This window comes from Pan paniscus, chromosome 20 (genome assembly GCF_029289425.2).
Source record: "Pan paniscus chromosome 20, NHGRI_mPanPan1-v2.0_pri, whole genome shotgun sequence".
NCBI classification, from domain to species: domain Eukaryota; kingdom Metazoa; phylum Chordata; class Mammalia; order Primates; family Hominidae; genus Pan; species Pan paniscus.
In genome coordinates this window covers 34,865,034-34,882,572 of record NC_073269.2, presented here as the reverse complement: position 1 = coordinate 34,882,572, position 17,539 = coordinate 34,865,034, and the positions used below count along the sequence as shown (strand labels likewise).

General features: G+C 47.5%; 1 long non-coding RNA gene across 3 annotated transcripts in view; it reads right to left on the bottom strand.

Moving 5' to 3' along the window:
- LOC117976974 (uncharacterized) overlaps window positions 1-15,087 on the bottom strand; it is a 68,489-nt gene extending 53,402 nt beyond the window's left edge. For all 3 annotated transcript variants that reach the window (XR_004667834.3, XR_008955041.2, XR_008622032.2), the window contains exon 1: window positions 14,681-15,087. This is a non-coding gene — a long non-coding RNA (uncharacterized LOC117976974). The remainder of the gene's footprint in view (window positions 1-14,680) is intronic.
- Window positions 15,088-17,539: the final 2,452 nt, after the last annotated feature.

Sequence of the window (17,539 nt, the reverse complement as noted above, 5' to 3'; positions counted from 1 at the left end):
TAGTCTTGGCCTAGGTGGAGGGGAGAGGTATGAAGATGGGTGAAGGTTATCCAAGAACACTTCCCTGCAGAAGGCGTGAGAGACAGCACAGCAAAGTGGGGGCCCCAGTTCAAATGCTGGCTTGGCCACTTACGCTTTGCATAATTCTGGACAATTTCCCTTCTCTATCAAAAAAGGGGTTGTGACAACTACAGTTCCTACACCCCAGCCTGTTATGAGCGTTCACGACTGAACAGTGGTAAATTCTTTATTTTCTTCTGAAATTCTTTATTGCCACACTGTTTGTTTTTAAAGCAATCCCTGATTTTGCTCTCCTGGCCTTCTAATGGAGAGTGAGGCTTTCTCTTCTAATGGAGAGTGAGGCTATTTGGCCATCAGGGGCCAACGAGGGTCCTGGCACTTCCATGCTGCAGAAGTATTCACTGACTTCAGAACTCACTTAAGTGGAGGCCTGAAGGTTGATCTAGAACGACAAAGACAAGAATGAGGACCTGGTTCCAGGCTGAGAGGACAACACATGTTTCTATGTTTTAAATGTTTCTCTCCTCCAAAACTTACGTTGAAATGTAATTGCCAATGTAATGGTCTTGGGAGGTGAAGCCTTTAAGAGGTGGTAAGGCCATACAGGCTCTTCCCTCATGGTGGGTTTAATACCTTAAATAAAAGGGCTTTCGAGAGTGGGCTCTCTCTTTCCTCTTTTGTTCTTCTGACATGTGAGGAACTGTGTTTCCTCCACGCTGGAGGATTCAGTGTTCAAGGCATCGTCTTGGAAGTGGAGAGTGGGCCCTCGCCAGACACCAAACCTGTTGGCATTTTGATCTTAGATTTTCCAGCCTCCAGAACTGTAAGAAATATATTTCCATTATTTATAAACCACCTGGTCTCAGGTATTCTGTTATTGCAGCACAGAACTGGAGGCTAAGACACACGTGGAAACTCTGAGGCTGAGCAGAGGGTGGCACATGGAGGCCCTGGGAGCAGGCTCAGCCCATGGGTTTGGAAAGAGCCATGCGATGGGGAGGCTGAGGAAGGGCGGGTGCAGTGCACGTGGGGCCTCAGAGGCCGAGAAGCGGATGCTCCAGTTCATTCCAGAGACAAAGTGAAGCTTCTGAAGGGTCTGAAACGGGGGCAGGGGGCATGATCAGAGTTACGGCTTAGGAAGGTATAGCTGACTGTGACATGGGGAAACAAAGTAAGAGGCAATGGAAAGAAAGCTTTCACTTCTGGCTTACTATTGACCCTACTGGTAGCTGAGAGTGGGTGAGGTTATCCTCCAGTTTCTGGGTAGTCTTCATCCAACTGGGCAATTTTGTGATCACCCTGGCACTGTGACTGCCCCTCAGCTGGGAAGCATTTGTTGGTCCCATCCATGGTGGGTAGAAGCTGGGGCAGCATCACCCAGGTACAATATGCACGTCACTTGGCCCATGTGTGGTCCTCTTTGACATATGCAGAGCCCTAAGGGAAAAGCCAAACTCTGTTTTGCCTCCTTGGGTCCTAAGTCCATCACAGACTTTTTTTTCCACACTTTCTGCAGAGCTGGGTCCAGTGAAACATGATGCTGCCATTTTATGTGGGCTTGGGAACTTGGTGAGAAGAACAACCTACTCCAACCCTGTATGAACCCCCAATGTGGTGAAGGCAGGATCTAAGAAGTAGAAATATTGAAAAGGAACACTGACATTCTATAGCGGGCCAAGGAGCAAGACACTTTGACTCGTTTAAAATTATTTATTTAATATAAATATAGCAGAGGAGAGAGTTACAAGGACCCTAGGAACAGGGAATACAACTATTTTAAATTAAATGTGTAACCCCAGAATGCAAGTGACTTTTACTGTCTTCAAGGTACAATCCTTCTTGTCATCTTGATATTCGAATCTTGGTTCCATCATATGCATTTTCACAATGTCAGATACAGAATGCCTAACACTAAGATATTTAAATCAGATCAGCCTGACCTGAGATACACATTTTACGTCAAGTTGCCATAAACCGGCAGATCCAATTTCTAAGATGTAGCATGTTTGATCATTGCAAGTGTGGGGAGGGTTCTCTTCAGGGTCCCTGGCCTTGCTTGGTTACTGTCAACTCCAAAGTGCGTTTATTTCAGTGAAGCACCACCTCAGCCCATGACCTTTCCCGGAAATGGATATAGATGAACTCACAAGGCTAAATTAAAAGTTCAAATTGTGTTTGAATGTTTACCACTTTTCTTCTCATGAGTTAAGGTTGGTTTTTAAAGATGTGGATGCTTCCTCCAGCTCCCACCAAACTCCTTAAAAAAGCGGCTCTGGGAACATGGCACACCCCAAGTCAGATGTCACCTGCTATGGTGCAGTCAGGCTGGAGAGGCCCTACTGAGGACCGGGCTCCTATTGCTGCCAGGGAAAGCCCTGTCCGCTCCTGCACTCTGGCATGGGGAGATGTGTGCATTTCAGGATTTGCACAAGTATTTCCTCATTTGCCATTCAGGTCACATAGCATCCAACACCAAGATAAATGGAAAAAATATGTCTATGAAATACTTCATTAAGAAAAGCTCATCATCTCATTCCATGACACCAAAAGGGTAATCATAATAAATGATTTATAACGGGGGATCTGAAATATTTAGATAAAACGTTGCTTTGGTGGTGTTTCTACATGAGCTCACTTTTATAACTACTCAGACTTGAGATACCCGCTGACCTCAAGGTGTAATAACTGGAGGCCAAACTTCTTCTTGCTCAAAAAGCTGGAAGCAGCATCTCTTCATTAATTTCAAGCTCCACCTAGGCCCATTCTGCTGAGCCAAGGACTCATCTGTAATGAGAGAGGATGGAGAAGGGGGTAAAGGATATGTCTATAAGGCCTGGGCCACCGTCTCCCCTCACTCTGCTAAAAAATAGGGACGTTTCCACTCAGAATAATAAAGAGCATCTGAGCATCACGGCTGCCCATCAATGGAATTAATTGCATTAGAAGCCAGTTAAATACATCACGGAAGACAGGCAATAGCTGCCTACAAAGTCCCTCTTCACTCAGAGATTATGTGATTATTTAATTCTTTCTAAGTATTTTTGAGCACAACACACTTATCAGTCCTGGAAAAAGATAAAAGTAAACAATGATTGAGGACTCGTTGTACAGTAAGCACTATAATAGGTACAGGCAGGGGAAATGGTTACAGAGAGCAGACACCTCCAGGTTTCAAGAGGATGGCAACTGACTGGGAGATTTTCCTTTCCTCTGGATAAGAAGGTAATTGGGTCGGGTGCGGTGGCTCACGCCTGTAATCCCAACACTTTGGGAGGCCAAGGTGGGTGGATCACCTGAGGTCAGGAGTTTGAGACCAGCCTGGCCAGCATGGCAAAACCCCATCTCTACTAAAAATACAAAAAATTAGCCAAGTGTGATGGTGTGCACCTGTACTCCCAGCTACTTGGGAGACTGAGGCAGGAGAATCACTTGAACCTAGGAGGTGGAGGTTTCAGTGAGCCAAGATTGTACCACTGCACTCCAGCCTGGGCAACAGAGCGAGACTCTATCAAAAACAAAAACAAAACAAACAAACAAACAAACTATATATATATATATATATATATATATATATATATAATCAAAGTGTTTAATCATATGGGAAACTCCATTGGAAAAGCAGATTCCACAAAGAAAGGAATTTCCTGGCTTTGGTGGATGTGGCAGGAAAAAAAAAAGAAGGTAATTGGCACGAAGTTTCCACTTGATGTCTAGGACTCTTCACCTTCTGCACCTCCACCCCACTTCTCCTGTTTCATGTATCACCAGGAGCACATGCAGGTTTGGTCCAAGGAGAGGCCCAGGCCTCAGTCTCAGCCTCCAGCAGATAATGGAGTTTGCAGGGAGCAGGAGAAAGGAACCAGGCTGAGCTCAGTCAGCAGGAAGCGGCATCATCCATTCAAAGTAACAAAACTAACTTGCGGTGGGGCCAAGCATCTGACCAATCAGCAGAGCTAGCCAATTTTTCCACCTCTGTTCCCTAGTTGTCTTGCTGGCCTTTGGCTGGATCCCAGACTCCAGAAGACTCCCTGTGAGCTAACCTTCTGCTGACAACTGTGCTAAATCCTAGATGACTCTGGCAATCTGGCCACAGCCATAAATTCATATCACCTACAATCTCCAGGCCTAGATCCATATCTTTCTTTCCTGTTCATTTATTTGCCTACTGGTTTTTAAGGAGCTGACACTCAATATTTGAAACATGCAAATGGCATGTGTTCATGTGTGGAGTCCAAACAGAAAGAGGCTTTAGAGATTTCAGGGCCAATGGGATTCCTAATGCACATCGGTCTCGTGCTCTGTGCAACTGGATTATAATCAGAGGATTTTGATAAAGGCAAAATTGGAGATGAGATTGAGATATGATTTTAAACATCTTGCTTGTTGGCAAAGTCCCCAGCCGCACCACTTGCCAATATGCACGTCCAACCTTACTAATGATCAAAGGAACACAACTCCAAATAATCAGGGCTGATTTTATGTTCAGAAACTCTCATACCTGAACCATGGGACAGTTAATTGGTTCAATTAGCAGAAAAAGTAAGCTAAGGTGGCCAGTGCTTTAGATCAAGTCCATTGGGCTATGAAGGGCAGATATTAAAACTAGTAATTAGTTAATATTTATTGAGTGCCTACTATATGCCAGGCACTCTTCCATGTATTTATAAGTATTATTTAATCGTCACATCATTTGTATGAGGAAAGCACTCCTGTCATCTCATGTTATAGAAGAAGAAGCTGAAACACACAGATGTCCCAATAACTTATAAGTCAGAAAGCTGGGGAGCGAGGAAACTAGAATTTAACACTGAGCAGTGTGACTCCCTAGCTCAGGTTCACACATATGAATCCACATGTGTGTGAAGCACCACATTCTGACATTCGTTTTCTCAAATTCTAAATGAATTACTCGTTGTAATAAGTGACTTAAAGGGCCAGTCATTTCACACCGGCTATTTTGCTGCCATCTTCCCCAGGCCCTGCTCTAGCCCTGTCCGTCACCTCGTCTACGATAGCTGCTATCTTCCTAAGTGGGGCAGGATATCAGGCCTACAGCTGCCATAGGCATCAGTGGAAACCCCTAAAACTCCAGCCAGCATACAGGATATTATAAAACTGTGCTTGTGTGCACCAACCACGTTACAATACTGCCTGGAGAACTAGGGCAGACTTGAGTTTCAACAGGACTCTTCGATTGATTTCTGGGTAACTTTGGTCAAATTGCTTCATCTTTCTAAGCTTCATATTCCTCCTCTGAAAAACAAAGCTCTTCAAATCAGGTTTTGTTGTGATAATACGTGTAACAAACATCTCCCAAATTTCTGTGGCTGAAATCACATTCATTTAGATCTCATTCACGGATAAGCTACTGCTCATCAGCTGCTGCTCGGCTGGCTGGGATCCAGAGTGACACTTGGGCTTAAGTGTGTCCCATATGTCTCTTCATTCTGGGCCCAGTGACTAGCGGGGCATGCTCTCGTCATGGCTGAGGGCAGGAGGGAAAGAGGATGGGCAGAAACTCCACACACACGTTTAAAGCTTCTGGCACGTGTCTGTTCATGTCACAGTGGCCAAGCAAGTCATATGGTCATGGTCAAAGGCAGGAGGGTGGGACTGTGAACTGCTCTCAATGAACCAAAACTAGGAAAGGAAGGGAAGGAGGAATTATGAAGAAATATTACCAACCAACACAGAAAAGTGGACTAATATTATTTTGGTATTTTTACCTCCACAACATAAAAAAAAAAAAAAAAAAGCAAAAAGAGGCATGGCCATAGTAACCTATCCAAGAATTTCAGCTTTGTTTTGGGAACCCTCTGCCTTCAGGAAAGCAGAAGCATTTTATGCTGTATGTGGTGGGGCCGGTGTCTTACTTTGTATCAGAACAATTTGTAATACGTTCATTCTTTGATGCAGTCATTTTTAGGAGCCTCCAGGAGTGCATTTTAAAGAAATAATCAGAAGCATAAAAGTATTTATGTGTAAAGGTGCCCATCAAGGCATTTTTTGTAATAGCAAAAAATAAGAACAACAATACGTCCATAAATAGAATATTTAAAATCCATACAAGGGAAGATTATGGAGTTAATTTTTAAATGGTATTTTTCTAAGAATATCTATGGAGGCAGAAAAATGCACCTAATACAGTGCTAAGTACATAAATCAGAATGTAAAAAACATGCAATAGAATCTCACTTTTGTAAAGCATATGGCTCTGTATCACTGAGAAGTGATTGGATGGAGTTTAAAAATGTTATCACTGGCTAGCTACAGATTATGGACAGATGATGCAGCCTGGGTATTTAATTCTTCATAACTATTTTTTTTCTATACCCTCCAAATTTCCCACAGGAAAAAAAATAGAATACTTTTAGGCCGGGTGCAGTGGCTCACACCTATAATCCCAGCACTTTGGGAGCCCAAGGCAGGCAGATCACTTAAAGTCAGTAGTTCGAGACTAGCCTGGCCAACATGGTAAAGCCCATCCCTACTTACTAAAAAATACAAAAATAATAAAATAAAATAAAATAGAAGAATGTTTTTAAACTGCTAAGCTGGTTCATGAGATGCTTCAACTGTGCAGGTTCCCAACCAAACCCAGCTAAGAGTTTGGACCACGTGCCCTGGAACTGAGAATTCCCAGAAAGCATGAGCGCTGCTGCAGCTCACTTATCTCCACCCTCTAATGACAAACAATCGATGCAAACGGCATGCGTGCCCACTGCTGAATCCACAGTTCTATCAGGAAGACACCACGGCCTATTAGCAATACTGATGGTCTAAAGGCTGTTCGGTGCTGAACAGGATATTTCATTTCATTTGATTATTTTCTAGACCTTGAACATTGCATTTGGACAGGAATCCAGTTACCTTGTTTGTCAAGGGCTTTGGGAAATGGAGCGGAGGCATCTGATGATGGAGAACCAGGGTTTCCCATTTGGGTCCTCATTTATTAGGCAAAGTAATTCTTTTGGGACCTGGATGACCTAGAAGCAGGAATTTGACTTATGACATCGGGAGGACAGTCAGAACTGAACAGCCTTTAGATGCCAGGTTTGATGGATTCCCTCAGAAAGGTCAGGAAACCAGGCACAGTTCCTAGAGCCTCAGATCCTATCTGAGCTCTTTCTAGGGGCAAAGGTGCCCCCTCCTCTACTCTCCAGCAGCCACTGGGCCAATGCTCTTTGCCCAGAATTTGACCCACCTATAGGCACTTCCAGTTAAACATCAGGCAGGTACTTTCTGGGCAAGATTTCCATGAACATTCCCCTACCGTTAACTTGCTTGCAACCAAAATTGGGTGATTCGTCCCAGTGCCAGACCCATGTGCACACTCAGGACAGATTTTCTTTACAATCTCAAATTGATCTGAACTAATCTGTTCAGGTCCCTCTTTCTGGACAAAGACCTCGTGTGCCAGGTTTCTTCTGCTTGGAGCACATTTTTACTTTCAAGTTATAAACCCTGAAAAATGGGTTTCATAATGGGAAGGCTGACAGAGTCTCAGCCATCGAGACTCAAGCAGCCATCAGCCTTATCTGCCAAAGATATGTATTATTATTTCCTCAAATAGCCACTATTTAATACCTGTCACTTTTTTTCCTTACAAGGATGAGGACTGTGTAGTCTTGGTTGCAAGCTCTCTTGGTTGCCGTGATGACTTGTTCCGTGGAGGCAGGTGCTTAGAGACAGATCCTGGTAGTGGGGAGTTCTGCGCTGAACTCCCCGGTGGAGGGAACAGTCACAGCCACTGCATTAAGCCCCCGTTGCAATGCAGGGTGTGGAACCGCTCTGCTCTCTGACAACGCCTACAAAAGCTCGGTGGAGCAGAACTTTCCAATGTGGTCATCTCCTGGAGGGCAAGGCTGAAGGCCTGAATCCCCATGGCATCTCCACACACTTCTTTGCACATTTGCTGCCTGGCGCTGTTTTCAGCTGTTGGCATGGATAAAGCTGCAGGGCTGGCTCCTGAAATGTGGTTGGAGATGTCTTCCTCCCGTGAGAGGCATCTACAGAGACTGCCTGGAACAACCTTTGAAAACTCATTGTTTAAAATGTATTAACTCAAATCCTTTCCAAGTCTTCTCTGCCAAAACCCAGCACAGAGAACCACTTCTTCTCTTCCTTCACATGCCCTGACATCATTACTCCAGGGCCTCTCCATCCTGCCTCACCCCAAATGCCCCTCAAGAGATGGGTCTTTGTAAAGCCAAGGGTTTCACCCAGGAAGCCTAGAGGGCCGGGGCAGCTGCTGCTGCCTTTCCTTCTGCACAGCCTGAGACTGCCCTCTTCCGTGCTCCCTGCCCCTGCTCACAGGACACCTGCATTCCACATCTTGTGTCCTCCATCCCTGGGGGACTCAGCCTCTGAATCCCGCCTTCTGTAGCTCCCTTCCTTTGTGCAAGGCCAGCATTCCATCCAGAGCCAGACTGGGCCCCGGCCTGCAAGCAGACATGGAAATCCCTTCTGCCGAGACAGATGCCAGACACACGGGAGCTCAGCCGGCCTTCTCAACAGGACTCTATCTTAGAAAACACTAATAAGACCTATTACAGATATTAAGCAGTTATTGAAGAGGGGCCTCTGTGTGCTCTGCTGGAAAAACTCATTTGGAACATCATTGATTTGCGAGGAGAGCTGCTTGCCATGTGGGTGGGTTTGGGTGAGTCCTCTTAGATTCCAGTGGCAGTGATTGGAGATCCCAGAAACAGATCACCTGTCCCTGCCTAACTGATCCAGGGAGTCCCCTTGGAAGACAAGACAGACGTGGAGCACACCAGCCACACACTGCAGCACCCCTGAGCCACTACCAGGAAAGAGAGGCCTCATGAGTCCGTCAGAGTTTCCTGAAAGCCTGCGAAGGCACCCACAGTCTCCTGATCGAATCTTCCCCTGGCTCCTGGCTTGCACCAGACAGAGCACCCTTGCCATGGAGGAGTCTCTGAGTGATGCCCCGGGGCGCAGGGACAGCATGAGGCAGGAGGTGTCTGTGATGCCCTGGCTCCCCGATCCCAGGGCAAAGGCTTGGCCCTCTAGACTCCATGGGTAGCAGGGACCCAGGGCTTCTGCTGCTTCTCCTGGGCATCCCTCAGACACTGACCAGGGCTGATGGGAAAACCAGGAGCACCTCCGACCTGCTCACCTCAGAGTCCCCCTCGCCGGGCCTGGAGGCCTGGCCACTCAGGTGAGCACCGTGCAGCCTCTTTCCACCAGATTCCCGTTTCACCAGCCGTTCACGGCTGGGGAGCAGCTGCTGCACCTCTGACTTTTCCACCCATCTGCAGCCGGAGCTGGAGCCCAGCCTGATTTTCAGTTAGCCACACTTGTCTCTGATCTCTGAGCCCCACTTCCAACCCATGTCTCTAATTCCCGCTGTGCATCCCAGACAGAATCTGATGCCCAGTAGAGCTGAGTGTGAGCTCCAATAGGGCCCTAGATGCTGATCCCAAGGTGATGGCAGTATCTACATACCCGGCATGGAGACAGCGGCTGCCAGCCCGCATGCCCCTGAGGTCGCAGGTCCCACACCCACAGCAGGGCGTCGCACGATCCTTGTGCCCACCGCCTCCCATTTCTCTATGCAGCTTTTACCTGACTTGGGTCACAGATACAAAACACACAGGAATTCATCAGTCAGCAGGTGTGAGGGAGACGGGGGTCTTGTGTGAGCTGGGACTCTGTGCCCAGGGTCCTGAGGGAGCCAGGGGTCCTGTGTGAGCTGGGACTCTGCCCAGGGTCCTGAGGGAGCCAGGGGTCCTGTGTGAGCCGGGACTCTGCCCAGGGTCCTGAGGGAGCAGGGGGGTCCTGTGTGAGCCGGGACTCTGCCCAGGGTCCTGAGGGAGCCAGGAGTCCTGTGTGAGCCGGGACTCTGCCCAGGGTCCTGAGGGAGCCAGGAGTCCTGTGTGAGCCGGGACTCTGCCCAGGGTCCTGAGGGAGCCAGGAGTCCTGTGTGAGCCGGGACTCTGCCCAGGGTCCTGAGGGAGCAGGGGCGTCGTGTGTGAGCCGGAACTCTGCCCAGGGTCCTGAGGGAGAAGGGGCGTCGTGTGTGAGCCGGAACTCTGCCCAGGGTCCTGAGGCAGCAGGGGGGTCCTGTGTGAGCCAGGACTCTGCCCAGGGTCCTGAGGGAGCCAGGGGTCCTGTGTGAGCCAGGACTCTGTGTCCAGGGTCCTAAGGGAGCCAGGGGTTCCTCTGCGAGCCGGACTTTGCCCAGGGTCCTGAGGGAGCCGTGGGGTTCTGTGTGAGCTGGAACTCAGTTCCTATCAGGCAAAAGCTCACAGCTGGCCAAAGAGAAAATTGAATTTTCAAATTTTAATTCATAGGTAAAATCCATTAGAGGAACACAATTTGTTTTCAGAAGTTGTGTAATTTCTGTGTGCAGTACAGTCATTGACTTGCTATTTCCCCACCTTGACAAGTATGAGCCTTCGAGTCAATTAAAATACAAAATTCACTGCATTTCACATTGTATTCTAGCGGCCTTTTCTCCAAGGCACTTTATGTAGCACATTTCAAAGCCCTTTTGAAGCAATTTTCCACCCTCTTCACAGAAAAGGTGCCTATCATGTTTTTAAATGTGCAAGGAGCACTGTTATAGGAGTCAGATCACCACTGGTAGCCTGATAGCTTCAGCATCTCAGGGCCTCGGTTTTCCCATCAGTAAAATGGGGTTGTTCTCATGAATTAGTATTATAGAAACTACTATTTAAATTACATTGAGTGGCTCACACCTGTAATCCCAGCACTTTGGGAGGCCGAGGCGGGTGGATCACTTGAGACCAGGAGTTCGAGACCAGCCTGGCCAACATGGCAAAAGCTCATCTCTATTTAAATACAAAAAATTGGCTCGGCATAGTGGTGTGCACCTGTAATCCCAGCTACTTGGGAGGCTGAGCACAAGAATCAATTGAACCCAGGAAGCAGACGTTGCAGTGAGCCGAGATCGTGCCATTACACTCCAGCCTAGGTGACAGAGTGAGACTTTGTCTCAAAAATAAATAAATAAATAAACAAATAAATAAGTAAATTACTTGGAATGAACTTTGAAGGTGACCAGGGATATGAGAATACAGTAGAATTCCCCTTAACCCTACACCCTACATCCACCTCTAGATATTCAGATATTAATTTATGTTCAAGTGAATATTTGACATTTGTATTTAAATTTTTGATACTTTAATATTCAAGTACTTGCACGAGCCAAAATAGCTACTAGACCAAGACAGCAGAGGGAGGTGTAGTGTGGGTGGAATTAGTCCAGCTTGCCTTGTCTAAATACATTGAAATCCAACTTCTTTTTCTAATGCTGTAAAAGAAAAACCGAATCGCAGGACCTGAAACTCACCATGCCAAAGGGAAGGTAAAGCTTGGGAACCCAGTCATGCAAAAACTGCCATCCTTTTGTTCCCAGATAGCTGTCATTTCACATGCTTGCTTATGTAAAATGTAGATTTACTGGGCATCAGACAAAAGCATCATTAACTGCCCACCCCCTACCCTTCGCCTTCCTTTTCGCATGTGAAATGAATGTTCACTGAGCACAGATCCGGGCTTTTCAAGAAGGTAACACTGCCCTCATTGCCTACCTTCCTTCCTTTTTTTCATTTCCTCTTCCCCTCCCACTTGATCTTTCCCCTTTAAATATTGAAGCTCCTGGAACCCTCTTTAGAAAAAACACAGGCCACAGATCCTGCTGGGACTTCTGTTTCTTCTTCCTGGGTGCACCCTCAGACTGGCCAGGGAAACCTTGAATCAATCGAGACTTGCCACTTTGGGGTCACTTTGCAATGCCGTGGGACTGGACCCAACAGGGGCCTCTGCTTTGTGACTGTGCCTGCACAATGATTGTAGGGTGTCCCTGCTACTGCCTTTATCTTGCTTACTTTTAGGGTTTGTTTGTTTGTTTTTATTTTAGACCCTGAAAACGCCCTATTACCATTGGCAGGTGAAAGTTAGATATTTGGGATCTTTAAAGGCGAGAAGCTTGATTTCGATCCAGGAAGTCTGAGAAAGTAGAAAAACATCCAGACGTGCCATGTAGCCCAAATGTCAGAAATATTTTTGAATCCAGAACTAAGGTGCATCAAAGACTTTTCTTCCTGTTGACCTTTACAAAAAGGGGGCTTTTGGGGATCCAGGCAAATCTGAATGAATGTGTCTTCTTTGGAGATGAGCTGGAGAAGCCCACACGGTGTCTTGCCTCTTTGAAGATAATCACATTTTCCAGTTAACATGACCTTGCTTTGCTGTTTTCTTTTCCACTAACCCTTGAACTCACAGGGAACACACCCACAGTGGGGAGAGCCCCAGGTCAATATTGCAGACGCCTCGCAGGCACTACCCATGGATAAGGTGGCCTCTCACTCGGCCCCGCTCTCCTGTTCTTCCATTTCTACAAGAGCAGTGGCAAAGGTCTTGTTCTTATATGTTTTTTTAAAATCCACCTTCCCTTGGGATCAATGTTGAAGTGTGTTACCAAATCGTGTTGTTTTTTCAACTGTGCCCCCACTTCACCTCCCTCTCAGGGTCTTTGCCTGGCCTCCTCCTGGTTGCTGTGGTTCAAGAGGGACGTGGATGTGCCGACAGAAGCAAATGGCAGTGGAGAAGGGCTCAAGGTTCAGGTATCACCAGGAGCCCACTATCTGCCTCCCCGCATGACAGCCCCATTCTCCCAGGATGACTCCGGCCAGAACAGGAGGATATTTATTGACAGCACAGAGACTGTGTTTTTCACCATCAACTCCATTCAAAAAATCCCCGGGTGATTCCATGATTCTCCCAAATGGCTCCAGTGCTCGCGTGTGGATCAGCCATTGTGTCCAGGAGTAGGTATTAAGAAAGCCTAAAGGGTGGGACCCTATGAATTAGGGGACGTTCTCCTGGAGGCGCTGCTGAAAGGAGCATTTCCCAAGGGTTGGACAGACCAAGAATTAATGTCTACTTGGCTGGCCTCCAGCCATGCTCCCCTGCACCAGTCCAAGAGAGGTAAAAACTGTGGGGTTGGAGAAGGTCAAAATGGACCAGTTATTCTCCAGCAGAAACCAGGAGCACTGCCTACACAATGCCACCTATTCCTGAGGGCACAAATGGCAGGTGCGTAACAGGAGCACAGCCCACACAACACCATCTATCACTCAGGGCATGAGCGGCGGGTGTGTAAGAGGAGGGTTGTGATGTCCCTGGAGAGATTGGATAGCAAGAGCGGCTAAGCCTCTGATGGGGCTCTGGGCAGGCAGCATGTCCCCTATGAGAGGTCACATTGTCACAAAGGAGAAAGGACCCCTCGACTGACGAAGCGCACGTGCAAAAACCACAGGGCCAGCTCGCAGGAGAGCTGAGATTGAGCTACTAGGTTAGAGGGTGCTTGATGTGTTTGGATATTTGTCCTTTCCAAATCTCATGTTGAAATTTGATCCCAGTGTTGGAGGTGGGGCCTGGTGGGAGGTGTTTGTGTCATGGGGGTGGATCCTTCATGAATGGCTTGGTGCCCTCCCTGCAGCAATGAGTTCATGTAAGAGCTGGTGGTTTAAAAGAGCCTGGCGCAAGGTTGCGTGGAAAAGGGAATTCCTGTACACTGTTGGTGGGAGGGTGACCTAACTCAGCCATTGTGGAAAGCAGTGTGACAATTCCTCAAAGAACTTAAACAGAATTACCATTTGACCCAGAAATCCCATTACTGGGTATATTCCAAAGGAAAATAAATCATTCTACCATAAAGACAAATGCACACATATGTTCACTGCAGCACTATTCACAACAGCAAAGACATGGAATCAATCCAGGTGCCCATCAACAGTAGACTGAATAAAGAAAATGTGGTACATATGCACCATAGAATATTATGCAGCCATAAAAAATGAGATCATGTCTTTTGCAGGAACATGGATGGAGCTGGAGGCCTTTATCCAATGTGAATTAATGCAGAAACAGAAAACCAAATCCCGCATGTTCTTCTTTATAAATGGGAGCTAAATGATAAGAACCAATGGGCACAAAGAGGGGAACAACAGACACTGAGGCCTGCTTGAGGGTGGAAGGTGGAGGAGAGAGAGGATCAGGAAAAATGTCTACAGAGTACTACGCCCATTATCTGAAATAATCTGTACATCGAACCTCCATGACACACAGTTTACCTATATAACTAACTTGCACATGTGCCCTTGATCCTAAAATAAAAGTTAAAAATAATCACACAAAAATACAATAAATAATAAAATAAAAGAGCCAGGCACCTCTCTCGCTCCCTGTCTCACTCTGTGAGATGCCAGCTTCGCTTCCCTTCTGCCACGAGTGAAAGCTTCCTGAGGCCTCCCCAGAAGCAGATGAGGGCACCACGCTTACTGTACACCCTGCAGAACCATGGCCAATTATACATTTTTTTTGGTAAATTGCCCAGTCTCAGATATTTCTTTATGGCAACACAAAACAGACTCATGTGGCATCCCACGAGGTTTTGCAGAAAAGAGAAGGAAAGAGAGGAGGGCTGGAAATTGACAGGTTGTCCCAGGCAAAGGGGTGGGCAAAGAGATACATTCATAGGGGAAGGTGAGCGAATGAGCTGATTAGTGGGGTTGGAGAAAGGGGTGCTTCAGGCAGTGATAGGCAGACAGGATGCTGTCATCTTAGAATATGCGTGCACACACACGCGAACACACACACTTACCCCTCCGGTAGCATGCAAGCAGGCGTCACCCTGGCTTAACAGTAGATCCCAGGAGCACAGAAGCTGCCTTCACCCCAAGGAGCACAGCTTCTCACCTCCATGCTCTTTCATTGCAATTCCCTGCCTTCCAGCAAGTGTCCGATGCCTGCTTAACATTATGCGAGGCAGGCTGTCAGTGAGAGAGGCTCAAGCCTGCTGCAGGGACTGCCTCTCGGGAAAGAGAAAACAAAGCCAGAGCCTTAAAAATAGAGCTGTCCACTGATGGAATTCTCTCCTGCTGCCATGACCAAATATTTAGTCACAAGGGAAGCGGCTGATCAGACACACTCCCAGCAAGGTCACGAGGTGCTCAGAGAACACACACTGAGGCAGGCTGCTGGCACCGGCTCCCCTCGCCCCTGGACCCTCGAGGTCCCCAAAAGAGAGGGAGGGAGGGCCGCTCCAGTGCCAATCTGTAACCACAAAGCATGCCTTTGCTCTTATGATGCTGGATACCAGCCTAGCCCTGAAGTCAGCTGCTTGCACAGACAACATTCATTCATTCAGACACAAATGAGATCAGTTCTTATCCGAATCACAGGTCAATAGGATTTGGGAAGCCGCAGAGTCCTAGAGATTACATTGTTTTAAAGACTGCAGAGTTCAATACAGCGAGATTCAAAACAGAGGGAGGATTTTGTTTTCATACAGATGTCCACCCCTCCCCACACCGCACCGTGGCGCCTGCTTGCGCCAGTTCTCCTGGTGTGTGGCCTCCCACCATCCACTTCCCAGGCAGCTTGTCTGGATCTCTTGCAAGAGCAGGGCCTGGAGCCTGGTGACCTTAGCTGCTGCAGGGCCCAGCACACAGTCGGGGCTCCATGAAACCCCAGGAGGAAGGGATGGAGAGGGAAGGAGGCCATGTGTCCCAAAGGGGAACCCTGGGGGAGTGGTCCTTTCCTATCTGCCACTGGTGCCTGGAAAAGAGAGAGCAGAAAACCCCAGCCCCAGCTGGCACATTGCTCTGAGCCCAGGGCCTGTCCCTCCGGGAAGACAGTGCGGCCACCATTGGCCCGCGGGCACTGCCTCAGCTGAGGCCCCTTCTAGCTCTCTGTCTTCTTCTTTGGAAGCCCCCGTGGACCCTGCCTCACACTGTTCTGGGCGCGTCTGTTCCCTGTGGGTATTTGCCTTCTGAGGTTGCAGCCACAGGGGCAGGGCAGCAGAACAGCAGGATCCCACCCACATGTGTTGAACTGAGCTGATTTGTCACTTTGTAAAAAGCTTGTTTCAGGTAGGCATGGTGTTGGGCCTGTGGTCCCAGCTACTTGGGAGGCTGAGGCAGGAGGATCACTTGAGTCCAAGAAATGGAGGCTGTGGTGAGTCATGATTGCACCACTGCACTCCAGTCTGGGCCACAGAGTGGGACTCTTGTCTTTAAAAGAAAAAAAAGATGTAAAAGCCTAGTGCATTGATAGGTTGGGTAGCCCCCAAATTCGTTTCTTGAGACAGAGTCTCGCTCTGTCACCCAGGCTGGAGTGCAGTGGTGTGATCTTGGTTCATTGCAACCTCCATCTGCTGGGTTCAACCGATTCTTCTGCCTCAGTCTCCTGAGTAGCTGGGATTACAGGCACTCACTACCATGTCCAGCTAATTTTTGTATTTTTAGTAGAGATGAGGTTTTACCATGTTGGCCAGGCTGGTCTCAAACTCCTGACCTCAGGTGACCCGCCCACCTTGGCCTTCCAAAGTGCTGGGATTACAGGCGTGACCCACTAAGCCCAGCCCCAAATTCTGTTTTAAACACAAGCTAGAGTCAACGTCCACACTGGAAGTCATTTTCAAGGGGGAGATTAGAAAGCAGCCGGGTAAGTGGCTACTTTGAAGCAAAGCGACTGACATTTTAGAGCAATTAATAACTGTGTTTCCCCAGAGACAAGCCGCGGGTGCGGGGAGCGGAAGTCGCTCCTCTCATTGTTCCTCCTGTGCTTGGGCAGCGGGCTGGAACCCTCTGGGCAGCTTCTCAACTCAGCATGTCTTGCTGATCTATTAAGTTGAACATTAATCATTAGTAGAGCTCATCTTCTTTCCCTGAATTTAATTTCATTAGTTATACTTTCTTTCCCTGTTAGAACAGTCTCTGACGCATTTGCTTAGAAGGCAAATGGGCACCGGCCCTGTCCCCCACCTCTCCTGGATGGAGACTTTCCTGTAATGGCACAGACAATTGTCAACATGTCCAGGTCAGGCTGGTTGATCTGGATACAATCAGAACTCAAATCTTTTCTTATGAACTCTCAGGAACTCTCTCTAAGAAAATCAGGGCCACTGTGGTTTTGTTACTGGAAAGGGGTTTCAATCCAGACCCCAAGAGAGGGCTCTTGTATCTTGCACAAGAAAAAATTGGGGGCAAGTCCACAGAGTAAAGCAAAAGCCAGTTTATTAAGAAAGTATAGGAATAAAGCAAGGGCTACTTCATAGACAGAGCAGGGCGCTCCCAAAGGCAAGAGGAGGAACGCATCCATCTTAGCTGAAATGCTTGATTATATATAGAATAACAAAGCAAAAGCTGTGGGGGATGTGCTCCACTACCAGGGCTGTGTCAAAGGAGTGCTAATCTTTGTGTAACTACCATCTTCACAAGAATCTGTATCTTTAAAGCGAAACTTATTCTTAAACTAAGAATGCTTTTGTTCTTAAGATATCGGGACATTAGGACATTTCCTGGGTCTGTTAAGTCTTGGGTCTGTTTGGTCAACATGAATTCAACTATTCCTTTAACCATAAACCTCATGTGGCTAAGAATGCCTAACCTCCCGGGGAACAGGCCAGCAGATCTCAGTTTCCATTTATCCAGCCCCTATTCAAGATGGAGTCACTCTG